The following is a 10,000-nucleotide window of genomic DNA, read 5'->3' as shown; positions in this document are numbered from 1 at the left end:
TTCATAATGCGCCACACATTTTCAATGGGAGACAGGTCTGGACTACAGGCAGGCCAGTCTAGTACCCGCACTCTTTTACTATGAAGCCACGTTGCTGTAACACGTGGCTTGGCATTGTCTTGCTGAAATAAGCAAGGGCGTCCTGGGTAACGTTGCTTGGATGGCAACATATGTTATAATTATTGGAAACTCAAGACAGCCATGACCTTATGTTCTTTACAAGTGTATGTAAACTTTTGACCACGACTGTATATATAATAATCAGAGCTAAAACGATGTCCCTCCTGTCTGTGTTATCTTCTTCCCCTTGTACAACCGTAACAGTGTGAATGCAAACAAAATGCACGCCTCACTGCTGTCCAAACCAAAAAAAAACGTGCCTTTTGTGTGTCGCTCTGTCGACAGTTTTTTATTAGGAGGGAACAAAAAACTCCCACTGACGGATGAGCATTTACCTTTTTTAAGGATTATAGTCTTGGCAGTGATGCAGCATTTTGTCGAGTCCATTATCTTCATGAGGCAACTGACTGACTGCACTTACTCCCTAAAAAAAAAGGTAAAATAAACCATGACGAATGACGCAGGCGGGCGAACATCCCCTTCGAAAAGGAAGCTCAAGCAGGAGGCGCTAACGTCGCCCTTTTGCAGGGATGGGAAAAGATGAGGATGCCAAGGTCAGCAGTGAGGATAGGAAACACGGTGGCGAAGTGGAGAGACACACACACACACACACACCACCCACATTAGCAGCTCCCCTAAGACAACCTGCTGAGAACAGCTAAATTAACTCGCAGCTCCATTCTGCTATACGCGCCTCCACGCCCACACAGTCACACATGCACTCCGGGCTCTATTTAAAACCAGCCTATAGCCAATTGCGCTGAAATGTATGGCACTGCTGGCACGCCGGGCGGGGCCCAATCCGTTTGGATTAGCCAAACAAGTCGTAACGCCGACCCGGAGTGTAAGGTGCAAGGTGTTTAAGGTTGTGTGTCTTCATTAATTCATGCTGTTTGGGGCATAATGTGAGTTTATGATGTCGGCTGGCGTTCTCATTAAAAGGCCGACGCGCTTGCACGTTGTCACGTTTTATTACCAACAAACCCTCCTGTGAGAAGAGCGGCCATTTATTTCTGTGATTATTCAAAGGGTACCACAATTGTGCTGTTCTAGCACACGTCGACTGGTGCCAACATCAGAAACTAATCCAATTAGATCAAATACAAACGGAAGAAGCCTCGGAGTCAGTGCACTGGGTTTATTTTCACCTTGCATTAAAGCTCAACAACTCTTTATTGTCTCATATTTAATAAATAAAACCTGCAATCGCACATACAGTATAATCAATCCATCATCGGTGTGCATAACAAGTAGAACAACACTAACCAGATGGTTTGTTTTGGAAAACATTTTCAAAAATCAAAAAGCTCCTTCTTCACCACAACGGATCGATACAGCGTCCGCATTACTGAAGACGCCGCACCGATCCGCCTGTCGATCTCACGATCCACTCTTCCCTCACTCGTGAACAAGACTCCGAGGTACTTGAACTCCTCCACTTGGGGCAGGGTCTCCTCCCCAACCCGAAGATGGCATTCCACCCTTTTCCGGGCGAGAACCATGGACTCGCCCGTGTCCTGGGAAGACATAGTCTTCCCAGGACACGTTGGGAAGACTATGTCTCCCGGCTGGCCTGGGAACGCCTCGGGATCCCCCGGGAGGAGCTGGACGAAGTGGCTGGGGAGAGGGAAGTCTGGGCTTCCCTACTTAGGCTGCTGCCCTCGCGACCCGACCTCGGATAAGCGGAAGAAGATGGATGGATGGACATTAAAAGTGATTGGATAACGTTTGTGTCACACGATCCACAAAGAGCAAATAATGTTGAAAACTAGAAAATCTTACAGCACCCAGTTCTAATAAAACTGCTGCAAAGGTGACACCCACCTCTCAGTTTAGTTAATTTGTATGTCTCCTAATCAAAAATAGTACCGGTATTTGTTGGTACCGGTTCCCTAATTGGGTCGGTCCATGAGGACCGTGAAGATTCTGGACTAATGATGCTGCTATCAGGTATTTTTTGCTCCGGCTGACCGATGTAATTGAGACACTTTGTCACATTCAGTTCAGCTGACACTGCTCCACATTGCAATCATTTTGGAATAATGACAAATAAGGAAACAACACCGGACAAAAAGTGTCAAAAATTCCTCAAAGTCACGCACGTTGTGTCAGTTTGAAGTGATCGCACTTTACTCACGAGTCATGACCGCGTTTTATCAACCGTCCTCCCAGCGATCCATTAATCCATCCATCCATCCATCCGTCTTTTACCGCTTGTCCCTTTTGGGGTTGCGGGGGGGTGCTGGAGCCTATCTCAGCTGCATTCAGGGTACACCCTGGACAAGTCGCCACCTCATCACAGGGCCAACACAGACGGACAGACAACATTCACACTCACATTCACACACTAGGACCAATTAAGTGTTGCCAATCAACCTATCCCCAGGTGCATGTCTTTGGAAGTGGGAGGAAGCCGGAGTACCGGGAGAACGTACAAACTCCACACAGAAATATCCCGAGCCAAGTATAGAACCCAGGTCCTTCGTATTGTGAGGCACACACACTAATCCCTGTACCACCGTGCTGCCATTAATCCACATGCCAATATTAATCCACTGAAAAAAGTGAACAATTGAGGTGATATAATAATCCATAAAGTTGCTTTGAAGCAAGATATACAGTATAAGGATGGTTTCGCCCTATTGTAGTGAGAAAATGCAAACGAGCAATCCTAACATTCAAAGGTAACAACAATCATTGAAGTGTAAATACCCCTCGTTAGCATTGAGGTATCTTGTGGCAGAACGATCGTTGTGGATCGACTACTACCAGTCCAAAATAGTTGGAATTCCCTACGTAAGCATTCCATTCATTTGTAAACAATTTGCAGAAATGGCATTCTGGTCACCTTCTGTGAAAACAGGGGCCTCTGTTTTCTCCAATGTGAAAACAGGGGCCTTCATGTCGGGGTTTACCGAAAATACCTGCTTTTTGACTCACACCACCCACTGGAAGACAAACTGGCCATTATCAGAACCCTACATCACAGAGCTGATAATGTTCCTACCTGCCCACATCCTACCAGCCCACAGGCCAAAGGAAGAGCATAGGCATTTGAGGGAAGACCTCAAAACCTGTGGTCATCCCGGCTGGTCGTTTGTGAAAAATGCATCCAGTTCCAAAAATAACAAGAACCGAGTAAAGCAAAGGTGACAGATGCAAATATGTTGTCATTCCATATGTATCACGTCTATCTGAGTAACTCAGAATAATTTTTAACTAACACAACATCCCAGTACACTTCAAACCAGGCAACACTCTGAGACAGAGGCTGGTGCATCCTAAAGACCGGACACTCCACCCCCACAAAAACAATCTGGTGCATGCAATCCAGTGTAATCATAAATGCACTGATTCATATATTGGAGAAACAAAACAACCACTAAGCCGACGATGGCACAACATAGACGAGCAAACTCTTCAGGCCAAGACTGAGCTGTCTACCTGCACCTCAGGGACAAACAGCACTCCTTTGAAAACAAAAACATGCAGATTATGAACAGGGAGGGCGGATGTCAAGGTTGAAAATCCATCCCTGAACAGAGGTGGTAGTCTGCGACACCATCTGTCTCCCACATACAACACCGTCCTTTCAACCAGTCTTAAAACACTCTACAATTTAGCTTTTTGTGACCAGAATGCCATTTGTGCCATTTGTTTACAACTGAATGGAATGCTTATGCGGGGGATTCCGACTATTTTGGACTGGTAGTAGTCGATCCACAGCGATCAATCTGCCACACAATACCTAAATGCTAACAAAGGGAAATGACACTTCAACGACTGTCGTTGGCTTTGACAGTTAGGATTGCACGTTTGCATTAAAACTGTTGTTTTTTCTCACGAAGATAGTGCAAAACCATCCTTGCCAAGGCACACCCTCCTGATTTTGGAATATAAATATTTGGGGTTTTAGCACCAGCCGCTGGATTAGATCTGACCAATCTAAGTCTATGAGCACGAACTGATGAAGCCTACTCGAATGGGAGGCAACACGTCTTCTAAGACAAACCAAACAGTTCAGTTGCATTTGATTGAATGCCCTGAGATCTCATTCGCTACGTTTTTCACCTCAAACAACACGACAGAGATTGGATAGTTTGGTGAGGTCCTCCGATCGGCCCCACCGGGGTCGGCTTTGACTATGGGAGCATTGCGAGAAGACGATCTAACTTGAAGTAAAAGTAATTAATGAACGACGCAGATTGGTCCTATTAGCGGAAGTCATATTAAAACTATGTCCTTCAATGTGAGAACCAAACACATTCAAGGTAAGCAACTAGTTTACCCCAATAATGGCCCAAAAGTGTTTTTGTATCGCAGTAAAGGTGAACTGAAGTCCATGATTAAGTGTATATTCAATGAAGTTCCCTTGAGCCCTTAATGTGGCCTCTAAAATGGTCTAAAGAACCTTGAAACTTAATGGCTGCTGTTTATATAATAGAGAAAATGCACACATTATCATCTAGCTGAACTTTGCATTTGGCTTCGAACAAAAGCCCTTCCCATTCAGTGCACTATGTAACAGTTTGCAAACTTGAAACGGTGCTACTTTCTGTGAATTGCAGCTCCAGCATATGGAAGCCACTGAGGGGCCATCCTAAAAACTTGACTCTGCAGGGTTATCCAGCGTCTCGGCAAAATCCATACAGTGCATTAAAGTCTCATCCTTTAGAGGGCTTATAAAAGTTCAATGAGAGACAAAAACACTGGTCTTGTTTGGCTGTGTGCTGATCTAGTTATCAGCGCTAAATCATTCATGCCGATTCATATTAAAATGAGTCCTCCAAAATGAGGTTTCCAGTGTGGAGCACAGTGTGACGATGCATTCAGGGACTATAGTTTTGTATAAGTTACATTCAAATCACTTCTTATCCCCAAAAGTCAAATGCACGAGTAGCGCAGTGAAAAATGGCCGTTTATGCATGTATTTTTTCCACTTCTTTCTGATTGCATTCATCCTGCTGATTTCTCCAGAGGTCCCTGAAGGCGACTGGCAGCCTCAATAATTGACGGGCCTGAAAGGCTGCGCGAGCGAGCGCCTGCAGCCCTCACGGGACGCTCAAAGCACCGTTGGCTTTGGAAGCAAGCGAGCCTCTGTTCAAATGACTATTGTCTTCATCACGCCAAACATTTAGCGGCGAGACAATATGACACAGTTTGATGAGAATGTCGGAGCCTCGCAGGCGCAAACATCAAACGGCCTCGTCGTCTGGGCCTCGCACAATACAGACGCGTGGATACACACTTTGTGCGACGCCACACACTTATTTCCACGTTGTTTACAGACCGCTTGACAGGGAGCAAGCAAATGCTAAAGCAATGAAACGCATCATCATGCACCTCCAGGCAGAAAAACCCTTGTTTCTTCAACAACACAAAAAAAAGGAATCCATGTTTTGTAGGTCCACCCTCAGGTCATTCAATACCAATTTAATGAGTATTGTTCACTGTCCTCAGTTGTCCCGTCTAACGTATCCAGAGGTTTCTTTCCAGCAAGAACTCAAACATTTCAACCAACTTTAGACAGACTCAGGGAACATGTATCCTTGTTTTTTGTGAAAGTCTCAGTCACTATTACATTTGTCGTTTCATTAAGGTGGTAATGACCAATTATTAAAATGACCACCTTTATGACCAAAATGATATGATTTATGTTTGTCTGTCTACTTCTTAGTTCATGGATGACAATGATAAATGATAAATGGGTTATACTTGTATAGCGCTTTTCTACCTTCAAGGTACCGTATTTTCCGCACTATTAGCCGCACCTAAAAAGCACACATTTTCTCAAAAGCTGACAGTGCGGCTTATAACCCGGTGCGCTTTATATATGGATTAATATTAAGATTCATTTTCATAAAGTTTAGGTCTCGCAACTACGGTAAACAGCCGCCATCTTTTTTCCCCGTAGAAGAGGAAGCGCTTCTTCTTCTACTGTAAGCAACCACCCGCCCCCATAGAAGAAGAAGCGCGCGGATATTACGTTTCATTTCATTTGTGTGTTTACATCTGTAAAGACCACAAAATGGCTCCTATTAAGAGACACGCGTACAACGCAGAATTCAAACTCAAGGCAATAAGTCACGCAGTAGAACACGGAAATAGAGCAGCAGCAAGAGAAGTGAACATAAATGGTGCGTAGGTAGAGGAAGCAGGGGTGCGTTTTCCGGCACAACACCGGACGACATACGCCAACATCTTCCAGTGGATTGTAAATGCCTGGGCGAATATATCGGTCTCAACTGTGGTCCGAGCTTTCCAGAAGGCAGGATTCACGGAACTGCTGCACAACAACAGCAACATTGACTCTAATGACTTCGACGAGACGGAGCCGGCCATTTTGGATGCCGTATTCGCCCAACTTTTTAATTCAGACACTGAAGAAGAATTCGAGGGATTTATGGATGAGGAATAATTTCAGAAAGTGAGCTTTAAATGTTTATTTTGTGTGTTGTGTGACATTAACGTTCGAGCAACGTTGAGTTTTACTATTTTTGTGATTGTACATTTGCACATTACATTTTGGGGGTGAACAGAGTTGTTAGAACGCTGGTTTGTAATATATTATTAAAGTTTGACTGACCTATCTGACTGTTTTTTTGACATTCCCTTTAGCGCAGCGTAGGCGCGGCTTATAACCCGGGGCGGCTTATAGGTGAACAAAGTTTTGAAATATGCCATTCATTGAAGGTGCGGCTAATAAGTGCGGAAAATACGGTACTCAAAGCGCTTTGACAGTATTTCCACATTCACCCATTCACACACACATTCACACACTGATGGCGGGAGCTGCCTTGCAAGGCGCTAACCAGCAGCCATCAGGAGCAAGGGTGAAGTGTCTTGCCCAAGGACACAACGGACGTGACTAGGATGGTAGAAGGTGGGGATTGAACCCCAGTAACCAGCAACCCTCCGATTGCTGGCACGGCCACTCTACCAACTTCGCCACGCCGTCTGATAAACTGGCAGGTCCGGTGTTGTCATTATGTTTCTGGGACGTCCTATCCACAAAACTATCCAGATCTTCCTTGGAGCTGGCACTATCCTCATACAAAGTTTTGTGGAAATCGGTTTAGACTTGTTTGCGTAACACACGTCTTACGGTTTACTGGTTGTACTTTGTCAACACGGCTTCTGTGAAAAAGGGGCCGTGCATATTAATGAACAGATGCATTAGAAATATTTACAATTTAAACTAGTACAGGTGATTACATTTTGGTAGAGATTCCTAAGCTGTGGATGTGGCCAAATCTCGAAAATTGCACATTCAAACCAAAATGGTCGACTCCCTGTGCATTTTACAGAAGAGGTTCTGTGTAGGTTTTTTGTGTTCCCCTGTCATGACGATAGTGTGCACCGGATTTTGTGTACAGGACACCTAACGTTATCAAAGTCATTGCATTCTGACAGCATTGAATTGATCACAACTGGATGGATCGACTGTTTGGATTGTCTTTAAAGACATCTGTTCATGGTCACAAACTTAGATAGGAGAGATCCAGTGTGAGGGCTTGGTGCCTGATCCAAAGTATGGGTGATACAAAAAAAATACGGAACCCATGTGAAATATATATTAAATCCTACAAAGGTTACCACATTTATTTTACAACTTCAGTCTGTGTACGATCATTCCCCAAAGGTTCAGTTATCGTGGTCACGTTGCATAAAAGTGATGTTCTTTCTAAAATATCCTCCGAATGGGCTTCGTCGGAGGCAAACATATATACACTATATTGCCAAAGGTATTAGGTCACCCATCCAAATGATCAGACCCTAATCACTTGGCCCGGCCACAGGTGTATAAAATCAGGCACTTAGGCATGGAGACTGTTTCTACAAACATTTGTGAAAGAATGGGCCGCTCTCAGGAGCGCAGTGATTTCCAGCGTGAAACTGTCATAGGATGCCACCTGTGCAACAAATCCAGTCGTGAAATTTACTTGCTCCTAAATATTCCAAAGTCAACTTTATTATAAGAAAATGGAAGAGTTTGGGAACAACAGCAACTCAGCCACCAAGTGGTAGGCCACGTAAACTGACAGAGAGGGGTCAGCGGATGCTGAAGCGCATAGTGCAAAGACTTTCTGCACAGTCAGTTGTTACAGAGCTCCAAACTTCATGTGACCTTCCAATTAGCCCACGTACAGTACGCAGAGTGCTTCATGGAATGGGTTTCTATGGCCGAACAGCTGCATCCAAGCCATACATCACAGTCCAATGCAAAGCGTCGGATGCAGTGGTGTAAAGCACGTCACCACTAGACACCTAGAGCAGTGGAGAAGCTTTCACTGGAGTGATTAATCACACTTGTCTATCTGGCAATCTGATGGACCAGTCTGGTTTTGGAGGTTGCCAGGAGAACGATACAATTCGGACTGCATTGTGCCGAGTGTGGAATTTGGTAGAGGAGGAATTATGGTGTGGGGTTGTTTTTCAGGAGTTGAGCTTGGCCCCTTAGTTCCAGTGAAAGGACTTTTGAATGATCCAGGATACCACAACATTTTGGACAATTCCATGCTCCCAACCTTGTGTGAACAGTTTGAAACGGGGCCCTTTCTCTTCCATCATGACTGTGCACCAGTGCACAAAGCAAGGCCCATAAAGACATGGATGATAGAGTCTGGTGTGGATTAACTTGACTGGCCTGCACAGAGTCCTGACCTGAACCCGATAGTCTACGTTCTAATTCATTACAAAGGTGTTCTGAGAGCCAGGCCTTCTCGACCAACATAAGTGTTTGTCCTCACCAATACACTTTTGGAAGAACGGTTGAAAATTCCTATAAACAAACTCCGCAACCTTGTGGACAGCCGTCCTAGAAGAGTTGAAGCTGTAATAGCTGAAAAAGGTGGACCGACATCATATTGAACCTTATGGGTTAGGAACGGGATGGCACTTCAAGTTCATATGTGAGTCAAGGCAGGCGGCCAAATACTTTTGGTAATATAGTGTACGTCGCGCAAAACTCTCAATTACTCAAACACATTTCTCTTTAGGATTTTAGAATTGAGATTGTTACACATTATTTTGGCGAAACAGGCCTCCATGCAAAATGTATGTTCTTTGGTTGACCCAAAAAATGTTGGGGAACACTATTGTTCAAATAATTCAGTCACAAAGTTGACTTGCATACTCTGAAAAATAAAATAAGAAACATTAAAATCACTAAATGTCATCAAAAATGTGTTGGTTCTGTTTTTTTTTTGGTCAGTCTTATGTGTCCTCTACAGGAACAATTGTTTGGGCTCTATTTTGGTGCAAAACGACAGCTGTTACGAAACAAAGAAGACAGACCCCTGCCAGCACAACAATTCTTCAGGTAAAAATTCCGCTTTCTGCCTGCACCTTAAAGAGAAACAGCACTCTTTTGAGAACAAAATGTGCGACACCACTTATCCCCTTTATACAATTTTCTCCTTTCAATCATTTTTTAAGAGATTTGATGATTAGCCTTAAACAAATAACCACAAACTTTTGGTTTCAGCTGTCTCCTTGACCATTGATGCAACTGAATTCAAGTTTGCTCACATGGAAATATTTCTCATGTCTTTATTTTCTATATACGTTCAGTTTTCTTCTATACATACAAGTTTTCCCTTATTCATACAAGGTGGAAGTAACGTTAAAAAGTTGCTCAAAGGAAAGACAAAATTGTATTCCCAGGACAATCCAAACAGTCCACAGTGTTGGCGTTAACGCATTTTGTGTCTTTTTACGCGTTGAAATCAAAAAGGATGCACATTTCCGGAAGCATGCAGATTTTTTTTTTTTTTTTACACCACCTGGTTTGCTTTTTTTTTTTCTTTTATTGATTACCGCTTTTCGCCGGAAAAATGTGTGTGGAATATTTTGTATATTTTGTGTGTTTGCTATAAAA

The 10,000-nt window shown here is 43.8% G+C and overlaps 1 protein-coding gene across 4 annotated transcripts in view; it reads right to left on the bottom strand.

Annotated features, from left to right (window-relative positions):
• lingo2 (leucine rich repeat and Ig domain containing 2) overlaps window positions 1-10,000 on the bottom strand; it is a 704,576-nt gene that overhangs the window by 551,017 nt on the left and 143,559 nt on the right. Inside the window, exon 1 of one of the 4 annotated variants that reach the window (XM_061976606.1) lies at window positions 456-476. The exons of the other annotated variants lie outside the window; for them this stretch is intronic. The gene's annotated coding sequence lies outside the window, so the exon portion shown is untranslated. Of the gene's footprint in view, window positions 1-455; window positions 477-10,000 lie in introns of those variants that run through there. 4 annotated transcript variants of the gene reach the window in all.

The sequence above is a fragment of the Nerophis lumbriciformis genome, linkage group LG16 (assembly GCF_033978685.3).
Source record: "Nerophis lumbriciformis linkage group LG16, RoL_Nlum_v2.1, whole genome shotgun sequence".
NCBI classification, from domain to species: domain Eukaryota; kingdom Metazoa; phylum Chordata; class Actinopteri; order Syngnathiformes; family Syngnathidae; genus Nerophis; species Nerophis lumbriciformis.
This window is presented reverse-complemented; position numbering and strand designations above follow the sequence as displayed.